The sequence below is a fragment of the Tenrec ecaudatus genome, chromosome 1, assembly GCF_050624435.1.
Source record: "Tenrec ecaudatus isolate mTenEca1 chromosome 1, mTenEca1.hap1, whole genome shotgun sequence".
NCBI classification, from domain to species: domain Eukaryota; kingdom Metazoa; phylum Chordata; class Mammalia; order Afrosoricida; family Tenrecidae; genus Tenrec; species Tenrec ecaudatus.
Genome location: NC_134530.1, coordinates 119,751,187 through 119,776,135, shown reverse-complemented (window position 1 = coordinate 119,776,135; position 24,949 = coordinate 119,751,187). Strand labels below are relative to the sequence as shown.

General features: G+C 40.0%; 1 non-coding gene across 1 annotated transcript; it reads right to left on the bottom strand.

Annotated features, from left to right (window-relative positions):
- Positions 1 to 647: 647 nt before the first annotated feature.
- LOC142437804 (small nucleolar RNA SNORA32) lies at positions 648 to 768 on the bottom strand. Its single transcript, XR_012782322.1, has one exon. It is a non-coding gene; the product is annotated as a small nucleolar RNA SNORA32 (small nucleolar RNA).
- Between the last annotated feature and the right edge of the window lie 24,181 nt (positions 769 to 24,949).

Genomic DNA, 24,949 nt, shown 5'->3' with positions numbered 1-24,949 from the left:
ATGGCACTACCCAAAACACCTGGGAATGGAAATCCCATACAATCCAGCAATATCACTGCTGGGAATATTCCCTAATGCAGTAAGAAACATGACATGAACAGACGTATGCACGCTCATGTTTATGGAAGCATGGTTCACAATAACAAGAAGTTGGAAACAGCCCCAAAGCTATTGAGTAGAAGAATGGCTAAGAAAACTATATACACACAATGGAATACTGTGTTTTCATTAGAGCAGCCAGTCCACAGAGAGGACAACATGGGTGACCCAACTATGAGACATGATGCCCCTCACTGCCCCATGGCACTACAGGGGACAGCACTGGAGACACAGTGTGGGAATTGCGCCAGACCTGATCCCACCACACCGAGGCAAAGCACTGGAGGAGTGGAGCAGAACAACAAGGGAATGGAGTGACAAGGTCCCCAGGGAATGCTGAAAGTGGACTTTGGGGCCAGGGCGTGGTGCCCCAACAGATTGGACTGGAAAACACTCCTAAAGGAGTTAGATCCTTGAACTAAGTACAAGCTTTTTTTTCCTTTCTTTTTATTTTTGTTTTGAAAATGCAGAAACAAACATTTACTGAGTATAAGATAAAACTTAGAGGAAATGTGTGAAGCTTCAGTATTTCTTGTATTGTATCTCAGCAATGTCCCCAATCGGTTATTTGCTAGCAAGGTAGCAAAAACAAAAACCTCCTGGGAAATTGTCTATGGTCATGTCCACAGCAAATCAGAAACCACATTCTAAAAGCCTTGGTAATGACCACGCTTTTTTTTTTCATGATGTGTTGTATTTTGTTCTTTGTCAGTGGGTTGTTGTTGTTTTGTTGCATACTGGTGCTTTGTTTTCCTCTGTCTTGTTTTTGTGCATGTTATTATCTCCACAGGTCTGTCTAAATAAGATAGGCTGGATGAACTATCTGGAGGAAAAACAACGGGACCAAGAGTTCCGGGGGGACTTGGGTTAGGGGGAGGTGGGGGGTAAGGAAGTGGTGTTAACAAACCCAGGGACAAGGGAACAACATGGGATCCAAATTGGTGGTGAGGTGGGAGTGCAGGCCTGGTAGGAAATGATCAAGGGTAAGGTAATGTAACGAAGAGGTATAGCTGTAACCCAGGTGGGGACAGGGCATGATAGTGGAGCAGGAGGAAAGTCAAGGGAAATATAGGAAAGAGCTAGGAGGCAAAGGGCATTTATAGAGGTCTAGACAAAGACATGGACATGCAAATATATATAGGAGGATGGGGAAATAGATCTATGTGCCTATATTTATAGGTTTAGTATTAAGGTGGTGGAAGGATCTTGGCCCTCTACTCAAGCACTCCCTCAATACATGAATACTTTCTTCTATTAAATTGGCATTCTATGATGCTCACCCTCCCGACACAACCACTGAAGCCAAAGTGGGTGAACAAGCAAATGTGGTGAAGAAAGCTGATGGTGCCCGGCTATCAAAAGAGATAGTGTCTGGGGTTTTAAAGACTTGAAGATAAACAAGTGGCCATCTAGCTCAGAAGCAACAAAACCCACATGGAAGAACACACCAGCCTGTGTGATCACGTGGTTCCAAAGGGATCGCTTATCAGGCATCAAAGAACAAAAAATCATATCATTGGCTGCACACCTCCATGATACGATCGCCAAGGACAAACAGGTGCATAAGCAAATGTGGTGAAGAAAGCTTTTGTTGCCTGGCTATCAAAATAGATAGTGTCTGGGGTCTTAAAGGCTTGAAGGGGAACAAGCAGCCATCTAGCTCAGAAGCAACAAAGCCCACATGGAAGAAGCACACCAGCCTGTATGATCACGAGGTTTCAAAGGCATCAGGTATATGGCACCATCAAAAAAAAAAAAATCTTACCATAGTGAATGAAGGGGCAAGTGCAGAGTAGAGACCCAAAGCCCATTTGTCAGCCCCTGGAGATCCCATCACAGATGGGCAGAGAAGGAGATGAGTCAGTCAGGGTGCAACGTAGCACTAATGAAGAATACAGATTTCCTCCAGTTCCTAAATGCTTCCCCCTCCCCCCTCCCCACTATCATGATCCGGATTCTACCTTGCAAGTCTGGATAGAGCAGAGGATATACACTGGTGCAGATAGGAGTTAGAGGCACAGGGAATCCACGGCGGATGATACCTTCAGGACCAGGGGTGTGAGGGGAGATGCTGGGAGGGTAGAGGGTGAGCGGGTTGGAAAGGGGGAACTGATTACAAGGATCTACATGTGACCTCTTCCCTGGGGGGTGGACAACAGAAAAGGGGGTGAAGGGAGATGGCGGATAGGGCAAGATAGGACAAAATAACAATTTATAAATTATCAAGGGCTCATGAGAGAGGGGGAGCGGGGAGGGAGGGGAAAAAAGAGGACTTGATGCAAAGGGCTGAAGTGGAGAGCAAACGGTTTGAAATTGATTAGGGCAAAGAATGTACAGATGTGCTTTATACAATTGATGTATGTACATGTATGGATTTTAATAAGTGTTGTATGAGCCCCTAATAAAAGGTTTTAAAAAAGAGAGTCAAAAAATAATAAATTTTTTTCTGAATGGTCAAAAAAATTTATGAAACTACAGAACACCTCATGATATGGATGGACCTGGAGAACATTTTGCTGAGCAAAGTTTGCCAAGTGCAAACGGATAAATATTGTATGAGGCCATTATTGTAAGGACGAACTCCACGACAAAGACCGGAAACTCTCAGCTCATGTAATAATTTAATCCAGTCTCCCACACTGCGGTGGTGTCTGGTTTTTTTTTGATCTATGCATCATGCTTTCATTTGTACATCTTAAAAATCATTTCTTCAGATAACACCTCACCTCAACTGGGGTCAATTTTTTATTTACTGGGGAGAGCATCGGGAACAAATAGATAACATTGACCAATAGTCACCCCTAATTAAAAGGTGCTCCTCTAATGGTGATCCGTGGGAACTCATGATGGAGGAGGAAGGTATAATGCCTGTGTCGGAGAAAGTGATTTCACTTCTACTGGCGGGTTAATGTAGGAGGGGCAACCTGTCCTTGGGCTAAACACTTACCATTGTTTTATAGACTCCCAAGAGGAGGATATGTCCAATGTCATGCAGCTGATCATGCATTTCTTGACCTATTTTCTTCTTCACCCTAGTGGCCTTTCAGTAACGCTGGTTGTGTGGTGAAGCCTACCTGGATTTTAAATTTTTGTCTTTTTAAGATGTACATAATTCCTTGTAGACCACATCAGAAGTATGTGATACAGAAACCAAGGAAAGTAGACTTTACCTTAAACACACCTGGTGCAGATTAAAGGAATTGAAAAGTTCCTTTGGATTTAAACCTGAAACAACCCAGTGTGAGAAAAAGCAGAGAACTGCTATCCCAAGGTTGCGAATTTGGAGGTCAGTGGATTTTGTTTCAAATCTCTTCGTTTTGAGGTTGCTGAATAATTGACAATTTAAGACTACCATATACTTGCTGTTATTATACTTTCTTTGCTTCTTGTGACATCCTAATCTGGCAGATAGGTTTTCCATAGTGAGTGAATATTATTGACAATTTTGTCTTGTGTTTATACAGTGTTCAGTTACCTACATTTTTGAACTGCATAAGTAAACATGCTTTGTATTTTAGTCTAAAGCTTTCCTAATTAATTATATTTTTCTTTTCTCAATAGTGCTTTAAATTATTTAATATAGGCTAGATTAATGATACTATTTTTAATATTAACAAATGTCCAATGGAAGTTACTTAAATTATTTCTTAAACTGATTGATAGTGCTGCCTCTGAGATATCAGTTTAAGAAATATATATACCTTAGATATATGAATGGATTTTGTAAGTTCTAAATTAAGAACAATTAGCTTTTATGATGTGGCCCTGCTTAATACTTGGCCCCAAGAAATGATCATTGAAGGTATGGATGCTATAACAAAGTGTGTTGAAGAAATCAGATGGTTTCCAAGTATCAGAAAGAAAAGTATATAGGGTCTCAAAGGCTGGTCTTTAAACTAGCACCTCTCTAAATGAAGTTTCAGCTAAGCCTACCCAGATGGAGCGCACTAGCTTGTGTGATTCAAGGATTGTAAGCAGTTTAATTCAAGAACATAGGAGGGAGTTGTATTAGACCACTTGGTATGCAGAAGGCTATAAATAAACAGTGTAAGCCCCAAATTAATTTACAAATGTATCAGAAGTCCCTAAATGGATTAAGTCGTCATTGAATTCCCTTTGAACATTGACCAGAAATGTGAATAGTCTTGCTTTCAGACAGAGAGTGCATTGGAAAGTGGGTCGATGCAGATGTATTCAGTTTAAAATTTCACACCTTATCACTTATTCTATCTTTTAAAAAGCATTTTTATTGCCACTTAATCCATATGCCTTATAATTAAATATTAGAATCATATCAAGAAGAGTTGTACAATCATTACCACAATCATTCTACATTGTTATTAACTCCCCATTTCTCCTGAACTTTTCCTACTTTTTCGCAAGCAACCATTAATCCAGTTACTATCTATATAGGTGTACCTGTCCCGGATTTCATATGCCAAAAAACATACAAAAACAAACAACAAAAATTGACTAATGTCAATAACAAAGTAAAACAGGGAAAAGCCTCACTCAAAAAGAAAGTAGAAAATATTAAAAACTAGAACAACTTGAAAATGAGTCAAAAGTGAGATCAAGTGATAAATTGTTAAATTTTACCCTGTCTACATCTGCCATAATCCACTTTCCAATGTCCTCTGCTTGTTAGCAAAGCTGTGCGCATCCTTGGTCCATGGTCAAAGGAGGCTTACTCCACACGTATTTCCCCTTTGCTTTTTTATAACTGAAACAACTTTTAAATGGATCAAAAGGGAGATACATTATTAAAGTTTAATCTCATTATTATATCTGCCATAATCATCTTTAAAATATTCTCTGATAACAAGGCTATTCACATTCCTTGAATATGGTGAGAGGCGATTCACCAGAGGCTGAATCTATGTGTGGGTCCTGCCAGTGGATTTGGGGTTTTCACTGTCATCCATAGCTTTCTGTAAACCAGGTGTTCACATTTTAAGCTTTGATATCATTCCATCATTCATATCTGGATTATATTATTTGCAATCCTTGGATCACACAGGCTTGTATGTTTCTTCCATGTGGATTTAGTTGTTACTTCATATAGATGGTTGCTTGTTTGAAGACAAGACTTTAAGACCCCATACACCATTCTCTCTGACAGCGGGGCACCATCTAGCTCCTTTATCACTTTTCACTATCGCACTCATGTCTTTAAGAGGGAAAGCACCAAGCAGGGCTAATGTCATAAGAACTGATTGTTCTTAGCTTGGGGCTAGAATTTAGTGCAAGCTGAAAATCTATTCATGTACCTATGGCTTACATGTGTCTGTCTTTCATCTTAAAGACATAATTGTCCTTTTATGTTAGAGAACCTTATCAATCAACTTCCTTGGTCACAGGGCAATTATTGATTGTGCCATTAATTTAGCTAATGGTAGAGAACTTGGAATGAATTTGAGAATTGGATATCCTATAAATATTGGCTGGCTATAATCTGCAATACATGAATTATTCACTTATACAAATTACACGCTTAAGAAACCGGACAATGTTTACACAAAAAATGATGGTTGGTGATAGGGCAAAACTTTCAATAATATTCATTGACAGTGGCAGAACCATGCCTATCAGAACAAGGCATATCATAATAAAACAAGGAGGGCATTGAAATACTAAGTATATGGTAGACACCGTCCACCATTCATTGAAGGCCATCAAGACAAGTGTTGTCCCTGTTGATCTACTCTTAATTTGTTCTAGTTCCTATTATCTTGTGCTTTCTATGTGATTGAGGTTTTGGATTGTTTCATTTTGTTGTTGTTGTTGTTGGGATTTTATATATGATTTTCTTTAAATGAAATCCAGGACTGGTAAATCAAAAAAGATAGTGTATTAAGCTGGTTTGTCTAGAGAAACAAAATCCGTGACACTCATACATAAGGGAGAGCTTCATATCAATAATTAATTTGCTTTTTCAAAGGTCATACCGGTTTGATGCAACTTAATTCCATAGTTCTGATGCTCACCAGAGTCACCTTCAAACTCCACATAGCTTAGGTCAGAGATGCACAAAGGTGAAGCAGGATGCAGAGAGCACAAGTGGGTGCAGAGGTGTGTGGATCCAAAGTTGGTGGAAACATGGCAGGGCGCCGATAACACATGGGTTGGTACCCAGGGTCGTCGCCCCACACAGGGTAACCCCTGGAGGCAGACACACAATCCCTGCAAGGATGAAGGTGAAATGTAAGAGAGAATCGCCAACTGTTTCTCTTGTGAGAAGGCCACACTCTCAAGGAGACATCATAAGGCTGTGACCTGATTGATAGGGTGGACTCCTCCCCTGCATTTTATACAAATCCACGTAAATGAAAGCTAACTGCCACAGACAAAAACTAGATTATTTGCCCTTAGGTTTATGGCAAGGGAGATTGGAAGGTAAGGAAGAGCTACTAATAATGAGTACATGAATGAAGAAAATGTTCTAAAATGGATTGTGGTAATGCTTGCCCAATTCTTTTTAATATATTTAAACCATTGACTTGTATGGTACGTGAATTATGGGCTAACAGAACAGAATTAAATAAATACAACCAGTTAAAAGACAGAGATGGCAAAGTGGATTAAAATCATGGCGTAATTATATGCTGTCTTCAAGAAATTGACTTCAAATAAGATGGTATGGGTAAATTTAAAGTAAAATGATGGAAAGATCAAATTTAAAGTAAAATGATGTAAAGATCAAATTTAAAGTGCCAGGAAATAATTAATTCCCAAATTAATCTATATACCAAATTCAGGATCAGTAGGCTTCAGAGTAAAGAGATTATGAATGCAGAAATGAGATATTCATGCAAGTACCCAATGCATTTTCCCAGTATTAAATTTCTTGATTTTAACAATGTACTAAATGTAGTAGTTTAAGGTAAAATCATTGGAGGAAATTGGATGATCGATATATGGGACCTCTTTGTTTTATTTTTTCAACTTCCTGAGAATCTGTAATTATTTTCAAGCAGAATTTTTTCATTTAATGATCAGGTGTTTGTTGGAGATTTTTTTCTTTCAGTTTCTTGCTTTCAGAATGTTCACTTCTGCATTTCTTTGTGCTGTTTTAGGGGTACTCTCCTCTGTTTGCTGTGTACCCCGGGTTCTTTTTCATGTCTACCTGGTGACTTATTTCATACCACCACGATTATAATTCATCTCTCTTTCTCTAATTTCTTTGAGGTACATTTTTTCCTGTGCTGTACGTTCTATCTCACTGACCATGGAATTCTTGAAATGCTGTGATAGCTTTTATCCAAGTGTGCCTTAATTTGTGATGGTCTATTAAGGCATGGTAGGAAATAAAGCCTTGTAATTTTTAATCAGTGTCTCTACTCAATGGTTCCACAAAAAATGCATCAAATCCAAACCTTGTGCCTAAATATGGATTTCCATCTGTCAAAGATTATTATTTCTATTTGTGGGAATCGGTAGACAACTAGTCTTAGGTTTAAAGCACACCAGAGATTAAGGATATTCAACATCCTTTTATGGAGGTTAATTTTCCTGACCTTCAACTCTAGGCCGTGTTCCCATTTTGACCGCCCTTTACAGTTCCAACTAGTTTCACTACGTGGTTGTGCAAATGTCACGTCCAAGGTTTCCTTTTAAGAGTCCTATGAACTTTCGTAAAAATATGTGCAACCTTGGAAACCTGTGGGAGCAATTCTACTCTGCCCGCTAGGGTTGTTATGAGTCAGGACGAGCCAGATGGCAGTGTGCTTGGGTTTTTATTTTGCTTTGTTCTATTTAATTTCCATACATTTCTTTATGTTGTCTAGTGCCTAGAGATTCCTTTCTATTGCATTAAAGTTCAACTATATGGATATGAAAAGAGAAAAAGGATTCTGCTAAGCATTTTGAAACACTCATAACAGAAGGGGATATGTTTAGTACATTCTTAATTTCACCCGTTTGTCCCTGAAGACTCCTTGGACCATACATCCTTGAGTTTATCTGAGGTCTCTTTCATCTCTCAGAGGTAGAAACCAGAGCTGTCTAACTTTGTATGCCTCATGACACCTATAATATTTCCTAGCTCAGAGTAGATTCTTGTTGAATAAGTGCATTAATGAAAAGATTAGATGACGGGACAAGGATTTTCTTGCCACACCCAGCTCTTGATGAATACCTCTATTTAGACATATTGCCACGAGAAGATTTATTATCTTTAGGTGTCTAAGATCTTATTCATCAGCCTGCCCAGGACAACAGCTGCAGAGGGTGAATAATAAAGTGCAACAAAGCATTTAAAAAGTTACTAATTCTATCATTCCCAAGTCTACACCAAGGTTTGAACTGGCTGCATTCCTTTTCCCTGACAGCAATCCAGGGGGAATTATCCACTAATATTAGAGAGAGATTACAATTCACAGTGAGTCAGGCAGATCTCCCTGAGAAAATAAAGGCAACATAGAAAGAAACAAAAAGAAAAACTAATAAACTTTATTTCTGGTGGTTGTGAAATTTAACTTTAACACATGTCTGCCAATGTGGAATATGTCCTCTGCAATTTTCCCTGATCTTATTAATTTTCAGGAAGTTTTATGAAACGTAAATCAAAGAGTTAGTAATCTTATAAAAAATCTTCTGTTAAAGATGATTTTGATCATAGTGCTAGCTCCTCATCGTGTGTTAGTCATTTGGTTACTAAAAGACATCCTTGGGTGGCTCAGGATTATTCTGATTCATAGAAAGCCTTGCTCCTCAGACTTTCCCACCTCATCTGCTGCTCACTGCAGTTCTTTTCTACTCACATCTGACTCCATATAATTGTCTGGCAAGACAAACGTACTCTATTCTCTGTCTTTATACATTTCACATGGAGAAAGAAGTGGTCTCCAGGTGTCAGTTTGCCAAATTCAGATCTACATTTCCAAGCAGGGCTCCAAGTCTAATTTCCTGAGCCCTCTGCTGTTGTTGTTCTCTGCTCTCAAGCTGCACTTGCAGCCCCACGTCGGACAGACCAACTATTACCCAGCGCTGGGCCATGGGTACAGTGTGGACTCAGCTGGAGCCCATGGCTGCAACCCCTGTGTCAACCCATCTTTTTGTGGGTCCTTTTCTGTTTTTGCAGGCCCTCTCCATGACCATGCATGATGTCCTTCTGATAACACGTCCAAAGCACATGAGAAAGACCATCGTGATTCCTTCTAAGGAAACTTCCCTTTGTACTTCTTTCAAGACGCATTGCTTACTCTTCTGTCAATCCAGGACATAGTTAGTCCTCTCTGTGAACAACAACATCCAAAGGCATCAATTCCTCTCTGGTCTTCTTATTCGCTGTAAAGCTTTCACATATGTGAGGAAACTGAAAATAGCCGGAGTGAGGCACCCCTCAGCACTTTATTTTACAGCACTTTAAAGAGGCCTTTGCCAGTGCTTTGCCCAGTTTAATATGTTATTTGATTCCCTGACTGTTGATTCCATCCACATTTATTGTGGATCCAAGTTAAATAAAATAATCGACAATTTCAATCTTTCCTCCATTTTTCATAATGCTGCTTACTGTCCTAGTGGTGAGGATTTCTATTTAATGTTGAAGTGTGGTTCATACTGAAGTCTTTAGTGTTCTTTATCAGAAAGTGCTTCAAAGTCCTCTTGGCTTTCAGGAAGCAACTTTGTGTTATGTGCATATTACAGGCTGTTAATGAGTTTTTCCTAAATCCTGATGTTGCATTCTTCGTGTACTCCACTGTCTAGCATGGGTTGTTCAACACAGAGATTGAATACATATGGAGAAAGGATATAATTTAGACACATACCTTCCCTGACTTTATGAAGTATCCACTTGTTCTTTTCTAATAACTGTCTCTTGGTCTATATACCTTTTTTACATGAATACAACCCAATATTCTATTCTTCACTTTACCCATAATTTTTTTGTCATTGACATAGTTGAATGAACTTCCATCATCAATTAAACACAGATAAAGATATTTCTAGCATTCTCTGTTGTCCTCTAAACTCCTTGAATTCCTGGTAACTCCCTAAGGAGGTAGTGCTACCATCAGTTTTTAATTATCATCAGCAAAAATTTACTTGTGTGCAATACTAAAGCTATTGTCCTAAGCTTCCCACTTTCTTTCGGATAACTTTAATTTGGGATGGGTGTCTTCCAAATATCTTGACATCGATGTGTAACATTTTCAGCATTTCATCCCAATTGGTATTCTATGATTCTTGGAAGCTTGTTTTTGCCAATGCCTTCAGTTCAGTTTGAACATCTTTCTTCAACACTGCAACCTCTTGCTTATTTGCTTCCTGTTGAAATGAATGAGCATTGACTACTTCTTTTTTTAGGATAGTGATTTTGTCATTCAAGATGGCAAATAGCATGCATCTCAGTTCACTGACACATAGAATATTGATTATTTCATTTTGACAACTTTCAATTTTACTAGATTCATACTTTGTACACTCCAAGTTGAGTTTATTAGTAGATTCTTACAGATTTTCTCCTCATTTTGAGTTGTGCCTCGTTGCAAATGAAGACCCTGCATGCTCCACTGCCACAGGCTTCACCCCAGTCACCTCAGCATGTCAATGTGACACTGAGAAGGCAGCTTCTCCTTAGTCACATGTGAGTGCCTTCTGATCTCAGGGGCCCTCCTCTGACATTATCTCCCCTAATGTTCTGCTTCCACTTGTTAAGTTTACTATGCCAGAAATGACTCAAATCAAGAAGGATGGCATTTAATTCACTGTCAAATGGACATTTCAAGAACTATCTGAAAGTACTACGGAGTCTATGATAGGGTTATAACCATAGGACTTCCAAAAAACCCTGTCAATACAAGTGTAATTCCAATTAATGCACCAATCTATAAAGCAAGGTATGAAGAAGTTGAAGAACTGTACCAACAGTTTCCATCTGAAATTGATTAAATAGGCATTGAAGATACATTGATAGTCATTGGTTATTAGAATGCGAACGTTAGAAACAGAGAAGAAGGAACGGTGGCTGGAAACATGGTCTTGGTGATAGAAACAAGCTGGAGATTGTGTGATAGAATTTTGCAAGACCAGCAACTTGTTCAAAAAACACTTTTTTTCAATAACACAAATGGTGACTACACACATGGACTTCTCCAAATGGAACATACAGAAATCAAATTGACCACATCTGTTGCAGAAGATGATGGAGAAGCTTAATATCAGCAGCTAAAATTAAGGGACTGACTGTTGAACAGGTCATCAATTGCTCATATGTAAGTTCGGGGTGAAGCTGAGGAAAATTAAAGCAGGTCCATGAGAGCTAAAATAAAACTTGGAGTCTCTCCCACCTGAATTTTGAGAACATCTCAGTAACATATTCGATGCCTTGAACACTAGTGACAGGAGATCGGATGGGTTGTGGGTGGGCACCTAGAACAGCATTCGTGAAGAAAGCAAACGGTCGGTAAAAGGACAGAAAAGATCAATGTGGTTGTCAGAAGAGACTCTGCAAGTTGCTCTCAATCAGAGAGGAGCTAAAGAAAATAAGGAAATTATGAAGTCAGAGAGCTGTAAAGAAAATGTCACAGGGCAGCCAAAACGACAAAATAAAATATTAGAATGGAATGTGCAAAGATCGAGAGTTAGAAAACCAAAGAGGAAGAACATGTTCAGCATATCTGAAACTGAGAGTACTTAAGAAAAACGTAAGCTGTGAGGTTCAATATTGAAATATTCTATGGGCAAAATATTGAATGATGCAGGAAGTAATCAAAGAAGATGGAAATAACATACAGAGTCATTATACCAGGACAATGAGTCAACATTCAGCCATTTCAGGAGGTAACGTAGGAACAAGAACCAATAGTACTGAAGGAAGAAATTCAAGCTACACTGAAAGCATTAGCCGAAAACAAGGCTCTAGGAATTGATGCAATCCCAATTGAAATGTTTCAGATGGCTTATGCAGCAGTGTGTGCCATAAATGAGCATGTATACGCATGTATGCCAGGATATTTGGAAGACAGCTTCTTGGCCAACTGACTGGAGGAGATCTGTATTTGTACACATTCCAAAGAAATGTCACTCAAAAGAATGTTCAAATTATAGAAATTATTTGATATCACATGCAAGCAAAATTTTGCTTAAGATAATCCAACAGCAGTTGCATCAGTAAATTGACAGAGTAAATTGGTCAACCAAATGCTCAGGCCACATTCAGAAGAGAATGTGGAACAAGGGCTATCATGATTGATTTCAAAAGGATCTTGGCTGAAATCAGAGAATACCAGAAAGATATTTACTTGTGTTTTATTGAATATTCCAAGGCATTTGAGTGTATGGATCATAAAAAAAACTGTGGATAGCCTTGCAAAGAATGGGAATCCCAGAACACTTAATTGTGTTCATGTGGAACTTGTACATGGATCGAGGCACTCATGCAAAGAGAACAAAGAAATACTCCATGGTTTAAAAGCAGAAAAGGTGTGTGTCATGGTTGTATCATTTCACCATATTTATTCGGTCTGTATGCTGAGTTAATCATCAGAGAAGCTGAATTACAGACAGAAGAATACAGGAGGAAGACTTATTAACCTGCAATATGCAGATGACACAACCTTGGTGCTGAAAGTGAGAGACGGACCTTTACTTTCTGATGAAGCTCTAGGCTTGCAACCTTCAGTATGGTCTACAAGTCAGTGTGAAGATGACCAGAGTGCTCACATCTGGACCCGTAGGTAACATTGTGATAAATGGGATAAGAATGACACTGTCGAGGATTTTTTTTTTTTTTTGCTTGAGTCTACAATGAATGCTTGTGGAAGTAGCAGTCAAGAGAGCCAAAGACACTTTGAATTTGGTAAATCTGATGCATAAGACCTCTTTTTGTTGTTGTTAGGTGCAATTGAGTCAGTCCCCACCCAAAGGGACCCTCTGTACAACAGAGGAAACGCCACCAAGTCCTGCAGCATGCTCACAATTGTTCCGTGGTGAGCCAGTGTGGAACTCAGCTGGTTTGCACCGGCTCAGTCAAACAGATACTGAGGTTTTTGTTGAGTTCAGTGAACTAGTTGTTAATACGGCACTTGTACCCAGGTTTCCCTGTAAGGTGGGTAGCTGGGCGGATATCGCATCTCTGCATTCCCTGCTGTTTTTAAGTATTGATCTTTGTAGGAGGGTATTCTAAGTGCCGAGTAATGTTCATCCTGTCCACAGTATAGCAAATTATGCAGGACTGTGCTTGTAATCAGAGCAAGGAATATTGCAAGTAAGGATGCCAATCAAGAAGCGATGTGAAAATAACTTAAATAACAGTTTCACTATTTTTGGTCAAGTAGTATTTAATAACTTTTCATTAGTATTTTAAAACTAATAATCTAGTTTTGTGTACCTCTTTTAATGTTCTTATATAAGGATTAACTGTATGAAATTATAAACTTCCTTTTCAGTATATTGTTATTTAATATTTAAAATTGTCATCAGGGCAATGGCCCTGTTGTTGAACCTCTTGTTAAATTATTTGAATCCCACCAGTGATTTGAACCCATTGCTGTGGCCACTGTGCAGATCTATGTCCTTCAGGGTCTTCCTCTCTTTGTTGTCCATCTGCTTTACCAAGCATGATGTTCTTCCCCAAGGATTGGTCTCTCCTGACACTATGCACAAAGTAGATGAAACAAACTCTTGCTTGCTCTCCTTGCCTTTAAAGAGCACTGTGGTCATATTTCTCCCAAGACAAATTTGTTTGGTGCTTTCAGAGTATTCAATGTCCTTTAGAGGATTGAAAAGCAAGGATATCACTTTGAGGATTATGTGTGCCTAATCTAATTCATGGTTATATGTTGGGCTGGGATCTGCAGGGTTGGCAGTTCGAAATCACCAGCAATTCTGATGAAGCCTGGGCTTTCTACTCCCATAAAGAGTTACAGTCTTGGAAATCCACAGGGGTTGCCCTGAATCAGCATCGACTGGGCAATGAGTTTGGTTTGGGTATATATACGCAAAAGTTGGACATTGAATAAGGAATGCTGAGGGAGAATTGATGCATTTGAATTCTGGTACTGGTGAAGGATACGTCAAGGACCATAGGCTGCCAAAAGAACAAACAAATCTCTCTTGTAGTAAGTATGGCCAGTGTGCTCATTATAGGCAAGTATGGCAAGATTTGTGTCCAGTTCTTTGGACATGTTATCAGGACAGACAAGTCCCTTGAGGCAGACTTGATTCTTGGTAAATTAGAGGGGCAATCAAAAAAGAGGAAGTCCCTCAGGGAGATGATTGACAGATGGCTGCAGCAATGGGCTCAGACATAAGAACTGATGTGAAGTTGATGTGGGACCAGGCAGCACTTCCTTCTGTTGTTCATCTGCTCCCTATGGTTTGCAAGTGACTAAATGGCGCCGAACAACAATTGTCTCTTCCCATGGATGTAGTCAACCTGGTTCCTGTATAGTGCATTTGGAAAGCTTCATGCAGTTGCTGGTTTTGTTTTTTAAAAAAGAGTCTTGTACCTGCAACATTCTTCCATGAGCTACCAGGTTATAGCAAAGGCCATATCTTCCAACTACTGTTCCTTATTCTTTGTTTCCAGCTCTCACATTCTAACCATCAGTAGTTATTAATACATCTTGGTCACATGTTTAATCAATTTGTGATCACAGAAATTTGCAACAATCTTCTATTTCTTTCATCTTTGACATTAATGGTTGATGTACAAATTTGAAAAATAGTCATACTAACTGGCTTTATTTGTTAGTGTATGGATTGTATCCTATTATTAACAGTGTTGTACTTTAGAATGAATCTTGAAATGTTATTTCTGATGTTCAATTCTATGCCATTTCGTGGAAAGTTATCATTCTCCCAAAGTAGATCAAATAACTGTTAGGTTCAAAATGGCCAACACCAATCAATGGCAGCTCACAAATGCCTAGGCTACTGTATCTTTATGTCTTCTGCTGTATTTTGACAACTTCTAATTTTTCTAGATTCATACTTTCTGCATCACACACTCTCATTATTAATGGATATTTGCAACTGTTTCTTCCCAATTTGAGTCACATCATAGCAGCAGCTGATGGTCCTGGACATTTTACTCCTTCCATGTCATTAAGGTTGGCTCTAGTTTGAGGTGGCAGCTCTTTTCTGGGCATATTTTGAGTGCCTTTCAACTTGAAGGCCCCATCTTCCAGCATACTATCAGATAATCTGCTGTTCGTTATAAGGTTTTCAGTAGCCAATCTTCTTTTAGAAGTAGATTTCCAGGTCTTTATTCCTAGTTTGTCTCTGTACACCATGCTCTGGTGGCATAGGGGGTCAACTTGTTGAGCTGCTAACCACAGGTCTGCTAGAGGAGTGGCGACCCATTGGCCTGTGATTTGCATGATCTGAGATTTGCAACCATGAGCAGTTCCAAGGGGAGCAAGACAGAGCTTCCTCCTTTGTAAACTCCTACAGTCTTGGAAACCCACCCGAGGTCAGCAGGAGTCACCATGGACTCAATGGCCACAGGTGTGAAGATTTACAAAGGCGCAGTTCTACTTCATCCTGTGGGGTTATTCTGAGTCAGAATTGACTCTGCAAGAGTGAGGTGGGCTTTTTTTGGATGGCTGACCTTGCTTGTATTTGAAATACCATTGACATGGCTTTTAGCAGCACATAAATCACCACAGAACAACAAACTGGCCGACAAGTGGGGGCCCTGCTATGGAGACTCCACATTTTTAAAGGCAGACATTTTAGGGAAGATCTAGTACCTCATGGTTTCTCGATCACATTCGATGAAATTAATGTATCTGAAGAAATATGTGCGAGTGACTGATTAGGTTGAGAATTTCAGCAGCTCATCGCTCAGTCTGTTCGGTCCATGAGGACCTAATGTCGGTGCTACTCTTGTCGGCCTTATCTGAACAATGAGTGTTGAGCCTATTACCAAGAGACCATATCATCCCACGTGTAACCCAAACTTTTGGAAGGAGGCACTGTTAATAACGAGGCCAACATGACAGGCTTACACTGGGCTGTGCTGAGAAACATGAGATATGTGACCACTCTACTTCTTGCCTGCTTAGTCTAGTATTCTTTGGCTGATATTTCCAGTGCAGACTTTTTCTCTAACTGAAGGTCACATTGTTTTATAATAGTGATTATCACCAGTGACAGTGCACCACACTACCCTAAGAGCGGCAACAACAACAGAGCCCATTCCTGTGGAGTCAATTCTGGTTCATAGAAACTGACTGGACTGGGTAGAACTGCTTCCGAGGGGTTCCTAAGCTGTGATCTCTTTTCAGAAGCAGATTGCTACGGCAAGTGGCTGCGGGGAGAGAACCATCAACTTTTCAGTTCGTCTGCCATCATTGCCACCTCCCCAGGGCTTCCTCAGTATACATTACCCCTACCCCCATTTTTTTAAGAAAAAGGAGGAAACTGAGGTTGATAGGCAACGTGACTTGGCCAAGATCACCCAGCTATAAATGAGGAGATAGGAGACTGATTACTCAAATCTGACATACCGGAGAGCATCTCTCTTTTTGGCTCCACAGCCCTGGTTCAACACCACATAAAAGAGCCTTCTAAATTCTCTTGCTGTAGGCAATTTTATGATATAAAATCTCCCTGCACATAAGCTAGGCATTTGCCAGGACTTGGAAACATTTTAGGAGATGGAAGATTTTTTTTCTCTGTTATGATAAGATTTAACTTGAACAGCTTGGGCTTTTATTTCTCATTGCAACATTTTCCAGGGGCTCCACACCTGTCTATCCCTTTCTCTCGACACCATGCCCCCTCCCCTCATCCTTCTCTAGCCACTAACCATTTCTCTTGTCCTCATTATTTAAAATACTTGGCATCACTGAGATTCTAGGAAGCTCTGATTCAGAGAAAGTGCTTAGGTGTTGAGGCAGCTCTTCAACATGTTAATATATGGAGCTCACGGTGATTTGACACTCCACACCTGGTGCGCTCCGAGGCCCGGTGGATTGCAGTTGGTATGTTTCCCTGGGCTGTTGTAAGGCTTAACACTTAGAGACAAGGCGACCACCAGGGAGAAGACCAGTTTTTCCAGGGTTGGAAAGGCCCTGTGTTTGATTTAGATTAATCCTCTCTGTTAACAGCACTGATTAGTCTTATGGACAGGGCAGGCTTCAGTGGCCCTTCACTAACAGAGAAAAGCTCAGGGACCTGAATCAGTAGCCACAAATTTCAGGTGTGATGTGGGTGAATGTTTGAGATAAGAGACAATAAAAGTGGTAGGAACTGTGAAAAATCTATTGTATAGGAGGTGAAAGGGGAGAGATTAACTCAGTAAGTTGTCAGCTCATTTTCTTACTGTGCCATCATGAGCTTTAACTTAGCAAAAACCAAACCGGCTTGATCTCCTGGATTGAAGATGTATTTCAAGGTCTGTATCTGTCACGAAAATCCACTAAGTGTGCTTCAGCAGTAAATCTCTATCTTGAATGTACACATGCAATTATCTTAGAGAAATCTGGCTTCCATAAAAACGACAATTGTCCTTCCTGGTCTTTCTTTCTTTCCTATGAATATAATGTTTATGGTTTTAAAATAACCTTCAATTGATAGGTAACAGAGAAATCGGTATCATATCCTAAATGTCTTTTAGTAGTCCGCAAAGTCAAAACAAAACAAGAATCCCTTTGCTTATACTTTAGTTCTTCCAGTGGGACAGCTCTGAAAAAGCATCTGTAAAACTACTTTTTAAATGAAACAATGAGATTCCATGGACTGTGGACATCGTGGATTTGCATGCATGGTAACTGTGAGGTTGTTTCTAATTCTGAGTGGAATAGGGGTTGGAGACTGTGAGTAGTTTCCTCCCGGCGGCCATGCTTTTGTCCAAAATTGTGTGATTCTGTTATGGCATGACTTGGTTTTCCAAACCACCCTAAGTTCTTACAGCTTAATGACTGTGTTCTCTATTTGAAAAGTAGTAGGGTTTTTCAAATATAAGAGCTAAAACTAAAATTAAGCTGCGTAAAAAATTTAACATGTAAATCAATACAGTCTAATAGTCATGGCAAACTTTTGTGAGGACAGTACTAATGTAAGCCAGGCCATGATTCTGTGGTCGCAGATGTACTTTCTAGTGTATTCTGTGGCACATTTAGGCATTTCTTGAATACTTGTTAAAGGAGTGAATAGTATTTATTAGGACAGAAATGATTGGTTGAAGACTTACAAGGTCCTATACTCATCTTTCTTTTCGCCATTAAAACTTTGAGACCACTTTTACAAATGAGAAGCCTCTAACATGAAGAAGTAACTAGGGTATTGTCAATGATGCCGCAGATGGTAGGATAAAAACATCGACCTGTTGTCTAAACCCAGAGTGCACACTCTTAGTAATCTCATTATATTGCAATATTGAGTGAACATTTTGATGTATCTTTGTTGACTAACTGCAAACCTTATTAACTTTAACAATAATAAGTGTTAAAAAATAAGTGTTAGAGATTTTTGGTTTGTGTTTGTGTGTGTGTGTGTGTGTGTGTGTTTTAAGTTGTTATTCGGTGTTAAAGCAACCAAGGCAGGAAGTTGGGTTCAAGCACATCATCTGCTCCCAGGAACAAATTAAGGCCATTTGCTCCCATCAAGCTTAATCAGATCAATATGAATTAGAATCAAATTGATGACAGTGTTCTTGCTTGGTTTCTTTATCTGTTTGTTTGTGTTCAATTCTGCGTCCACCTCAGAACAGTGCATTTGCCATACATTACCACATTTAAACCTTGGATCATTTCAAAGACTATAGCTATTCTTCAGAATCCTGATGGGATAGTGGCTTATGCATTGAGCTTCTGAGCTCAAGGCCAGTGGTTTGAACTCACCAGCTCCTCATGGGAGAAGCATGAGGCTGTTCGCCCCAATAAAGATCCAAAGGTCTCAGAAATCCAAAGATGAAGTTCAGCTCTGTTCTATAGGGTTGTTATGAGGTCGATAGCAGGGGTGGTTGGTTTTTTATTTTCATATTTATTCAGATGATGCTGATGAGGTAATGACATGTCAGAAATGTAAGAAACTCTTCCCAGATCATAGCAAAGAAGCAGAGTGCTACATTTTCTCCTAAGGAATGGTTGCTGGGTTCAAACTGCCAACCTTTGGGTAGAAGTCAGCCACTTTAACCATGGAGCTCTGAGGGATCTTTTATATGTCATAATCAGTAACCCCCCTCTTTCCCAAAAATAAAAAGGTTTGAGTTCAGGTCTATCACACTGCAATGGCCATACCCTTCCAAGCAGGACATACGGGACTATGAGGATGCACCAAATCCAGTAAAATATGATCTGTTGTTGTTCATGTGTTTTACACTCAGCTTTCTAAGAACAACTCCTCTCGGTGCATCAGATGTCCATATCAACAATGTGATTCTGAAAAGATATCAGAAGCCTATCTTCTAACATGGACTCCTGACAGACAATGTGGTTGATTATGAACTCTTTTCTTAATCATTTTTGGGGGGCTCATGCAACGCTTATCACGATCCATACATCAGTTGAATCAGGCATGTGTGTACATATGTTGCCCTCATTCTCTTCTAGACATTTACTTTCTATTTAGCCCTCAGTACCTGCTCTTTATTCCCCCCAGCCCCCACCACTCTCAACCCCCCAATATATTGTACCTTGTTATTATTTTCTCTCTCACACCGACCACGGTCTCCCATCCCCCATGTTTTCAGTTCTTCGTCCCCCAGTAGAGAGGTGTATGGTCATGTGTCGATCCTTGTGATATGTTCCCCTTCCTTCCTTCCTCTCCCCCTCTTCCCCCTACCCTCTGGCACTCCCATTCCCACTTCTGGATTCTGTGTGTCATGAGCTCCCATCCCATTCTATACCTGTGCACTTGTTCTGGTCTAGTCTGAACTGGGAAGCAGCACTGGGGTCATGGTAGTGGGGGGTGAGGAAGCTTCAAGGAACCAGAGGAATATAGTGTGTTTCATCGATGCTTTACTGCACTTTGGTGACGCATCCCCTCCCTGAGGGCCCTCTCTGGGGAGATTGTTCCACTATCTACAGATGGGCTTTGAATCTCCACTCCAGCACACACACCCCTCATTCTCAACGCTACGTTTTTTGTTATGTGTCTGCTGATGCTTATTACCCAGTCCATATGAATCCTCATGATCACACCAGTGGTGTGCTTCTTCCATGAGGACTTGTTGCTTCACTGCTGAATGGTGGTTTGTGTAAATTCAAGCCTTTAAGACCCCAGATACTGTATCCTTTAATAGCCGGGCACCATCTGTCCTCTTCATCACATCTGCATATGCATCTGTTTTATCTTCAGCGATTGTGTAGGGAGGGTGAATATCTCAGACTGCCAACTGGTTAGAACAAAGTGTTCTTGTATTGAATAATGGTATGAGCAGAGGCCCAAAGTCCATCCACTACCCGAGTGTATATATGTACATATAAATACCTGGGCCAATACCTTTAACTTTTTGCTGACATAATTACATGCAAAAGACATCCTATATGATTCCAACTCAGTCCTGCTCTCAGATTTGAGCAAGCAACATTTAGACCACGGTTCCATCGTTCAGTGTAGTTTGCCTCAGCGGTTATAACCCTTCCTGGAGGATTGCAAACTGTGGTCTATGGACCTAAGGAAGAATGCTTATCAGAAATCTATGCCTGCTCTTGACACCACAGGCTGGGTACAACCTTGGATCCGAGATTTCCCTGCTTGTCCAGTCTAAACTGTAACATGTCTCTTCCCTAAGGTTGACCTCCCAAAGGTGACAGAGACAAGTTATTTAGAAGGAATGTGGAGAGTGCTTCTACCTGTGGCCTGGGCTGTTCACCAGAGTGCACGGGACTCTATCCCAACAGGACAAACGAAGGACTAAGGAGTCTACCAAATGCAGGGAGCCCGGGGTTGCCTCTCATGGGGTAGCTCCAGATTTTCCCCTCACAGATTTTAGCATTCCAAGAATTCAACTGGGCCTTTCTAGATCATTGTGGATATATTTTTCATGATGTAGGAAAATATAGGGTCCTGGTGGCACATTGTTTCTATGAACAGTTACAGCTTTGGGGACCTTCTGAGAATTTCACTTTGTCCCACAGAATCGCTATGAGTTTTATTGAACAGTTGCTGGATTTAATTTATAAGTTTTAAAAATGTAGCTATGTGGTTTCCATTTTTAATATTGAATGTGAAGAATGGGCACTCTTTGAAGCTCCCTCCAAGGTCACCTTGCAGAGGAGGTGAGAGGGTGAGCACACAGGGCGTTGGGCTTCCCAGACCATCTTCAATTAGGATAGTGCTTTGGCTTTAAAGCTTTCACAGCCGACCAGGCTTTGTCGGAGAGGTGGAGCATTCAGGTTTAAAAATAAATGTTAAAAAGCACAGGCAATTATGATATTCAAACATCAAGGATTAGATATCTTCTCTAAGGTTCTCTCATTTTACTAATGAGGAAACCACGATTCATGAAAGATAACATACCCCCAGCATTCTTGCCTCATGCTCTTTGTCATGTTGGATACACTTGCTTTGCAAGGCTTGTGAAAGAGTCAGTCTGAGAGGAGAGTGTCGAATAATTAAGCTTTATCTCACAGATCCAGCATACCTTTTCCAGGACTCTCCTACACCGATTTTATGAGTTGAATTGTTCTGCTTTCTCTCCCCTTGCACCATTTCTACTGAAATTTGGACTCAAGAAGAGCTCAGTCATTTAATGAGAATATAAGTTTATATTGTACCGCTCCCAAGGGCAAAGGCATTTTAAGCCTTTTCTCTAATTATAAGTTGAAGTATTTCCTGATGAGCAAACAAAGGAGGCATTTTGTATGTACATTGGAATTAAAGATAAGGTTCTGGAAATCAAACAATATTTGTACTCATGAGATTCTCTCTCTAGGTAAAGCGTATTAATTATATAGGCTAGCCAAGATAGAGAAGACTCCAACTTCTTTCCACCCCTGATAGTTTCTGTAAGATTCTTGGAGCAATAAGTGCACCTGACAATTATTTAAGATTTGCTAACTCCTTGCCCATGTAATAATCGAATCCCCTTGGAAACTCCTGAGAGGCTAGAAGAGAACTTATACTACAGTAGCAGTATACTCAGGGTTTTGCTCTGGAGAGCAGACTCTTGGAGCCTACGCATGCCGGGTAGAAGAAACTCTCATAGCCACTGCTTATCTCAGTTCCACTCAGTTCCCTAGACCCTCCAGCCACATTTCTGGAGTTGCACAAATGGGTGCTTTTCTATTCCTCTTTCCCACTTGCTCTCATAGTTTTCAGCTTTTCCTTCCCAGTCTGCCTCAAACCCACAAGTGGGGAGGACCCCTTTGTCCAAAGCTGCGGAGTACTCTTTCTCACGGCGTCTTCCCCATTGCACGTTCATCCTCACAGACTCGTTATCTCATTTCTCATTCCCGCAGGGGACTGAAGTCTCGCGGGAGTGATGTTGGTGTTGGCTAAAGAGTTCATGCCCATACACTCATAACTTGCATCTTGAGGACACAAAGTCTTCTGGGACTTTTCCACTCAGAGCAGAAGCCAACCCCATATGTGGCTCTAAGCTGCCTGCAGTGTAGTTCCTGTTTTCTGAGTGGGAAAACCAATTCAGAGAGCACTGCCACTGGAGTACAAGAAGAAAGTCTGTAGGAAGCAGGACCCTAGATGGCAGCTGTTCAACCTAGAGCATTGTCTTCTAATGCGCACATTAATATGAATATGCAAAATGAGTCACCTTATTTATTATTTAATATTTATTACGATGGATTGTTTTTATTATTTGTCTTAATTATGATCCATTAAGAACATGCTTATAGGTTCTGTGAACTAAAAACATGGCAAGAAATAATTTGAAAGCATGATTTATCTATGTAATAATTATAATACAATAGTAATTATAATATGCTATTTGATTGCTATACCTTACTGTTATCATATAATGATTATTAATTTTCTTAAGAATATTTTACATCAAACTTCTTAGACTTTTAATTTGATTATGTGTAGTCTTCCCTTTGGTCATATTTGGCCCTAAAATTTGTTATTTGTGATATATATATGTTTAATGATGCATGATTAATTGTCCTCAATTTTGGGAAAAATTTAACTATTCAATACTTATCCAAAGTTTAATTAATATAGAGTATATTGATAAACTACACATATAATTTATGTATTGTTACTCCATGATATTTTAAAATGTATATTTATATTATATTTTTAATTACATAAAATATATTAAATAAATTATAAGCCTACTTTCTAAATTAGAAGGTCTAATGAGCTAGATGACCATAGAGCCATGAAATTATTATATTCTTCTACCACATTCTACGAGGGGAAGAACTGGATTCTTTTTAGAAAGCAAACTGGCTTATTACAGAAGTCTGAAGAGTGGTAAGTAGCAACGTGGATTCCGGAGTTGTACTATCTGAGCTCAAACCATAGACCTACTACTTACTGAGTGTGTGATCCTTAACAAATTTCTTAACCTTCCTATACCTCATAAGTTTTTCAAAGACTGAGCCAAACTTACACATATGAGGGAAACCATTGCCTTTAGGAATTCAGTCCTTACAGGTATGTTTTTTTAAAATCATTTTATGAGGGGTTCATACAACTCTTATCACAATCCATACTACATGTATGGGTTTATTCCAAGGAAAACCTTTTTAAATATGCCTCTGCAATGAGAAGATGACTCAGTCATATACTGATCTCGGTGTGCTTCAGATACCTTCAAAAAAGAGCCAATCTACAAGAGTGGCTACTCCGATCAGTTTGACCAGTAAAACTCAAGGTAGAGAGGTCATTGCGGAAGGTTAAAATAACATTTTAAGTGATTCTGAAGAGATAATCTTGATAGATTTTTCTCAAAGGACATAGAATAACCATGCGACTTATTATGAAGCTTTAAGAAAATGGAAAATGGCATTACATTGGTGAGAAAATGCTTGGGAGAGTTGAGCAGAGGAATAATTTTCCCATCCTGACAGGGACCCTGCTCATTCTTCTGTTGACCCTTCCTCACTCATCCTACTGCCCGGTCTCACCTCTTCGGACATTCTCCCCCAGCGCCCCCGCCTTCAACCCTGGGCCCAAACTCAAAGGACACTTTAAAGGAACACAGTTTGACTCCCTGCTAAAGGCCCAAACTGCTGATTTGACATGATGTGCCATATATCCTTGAGTAGTAGCCGACATGAATATAAGCCGAGGCACCTATTTTTACCACAAAAACTGGGAAAAAGTATTGACTCGAGTATAAGCCTAGGGTGGAAAATGCAGCAGCTAAAAAAAAAAAAAGGTGTGACAGTGAGGTTTTATGTCAACTTTGGTGGGCCAGGACATTATATAATCTAATATGGCCTGGTCAACTCCATGACAGGGTCTTTGGGAAGCAGCAAAGCAGTTGTGGGGAGAACAGACCTCCATAATTGGGTCACAGCCCTGATATGATTGAGGGAGGTTTCATTCAGGCCATGGCCTACTCAGCATAAACTGACAGTGTGTGGAAGTGAGCTGACTTCTACTGGGTTTTGATCCTGCATCTGGTTCATAGACCTCCTGTTATATTGCCTGCCGATTCCAGCAGCCATCAACATACAGCCAATCTTGGGAATTCACTCGGCTTTGCATCTACCTTTCTGTGGTCTTCCTGCTTCTTTTTCTTGCATTCTCAATACCACCACAGCTATATGAGCCAGGAGAAGCCTTCTGCAGACATCTGACGCATGGACTTGGACTAGACTGCTTACCTGCTTCCGCAAGGTTGTGAACCATTTCTGAACCTAAATCTCATTTAGACACAAGCCTCACTGATTCTGCTTCTCCGGGTTTTCCAGCCTAACACAGAGGGGTCAGGGAGGCTTGATATGTTGTTTAAGTTAGTGAGTACAGGAATGATGATCCTAAA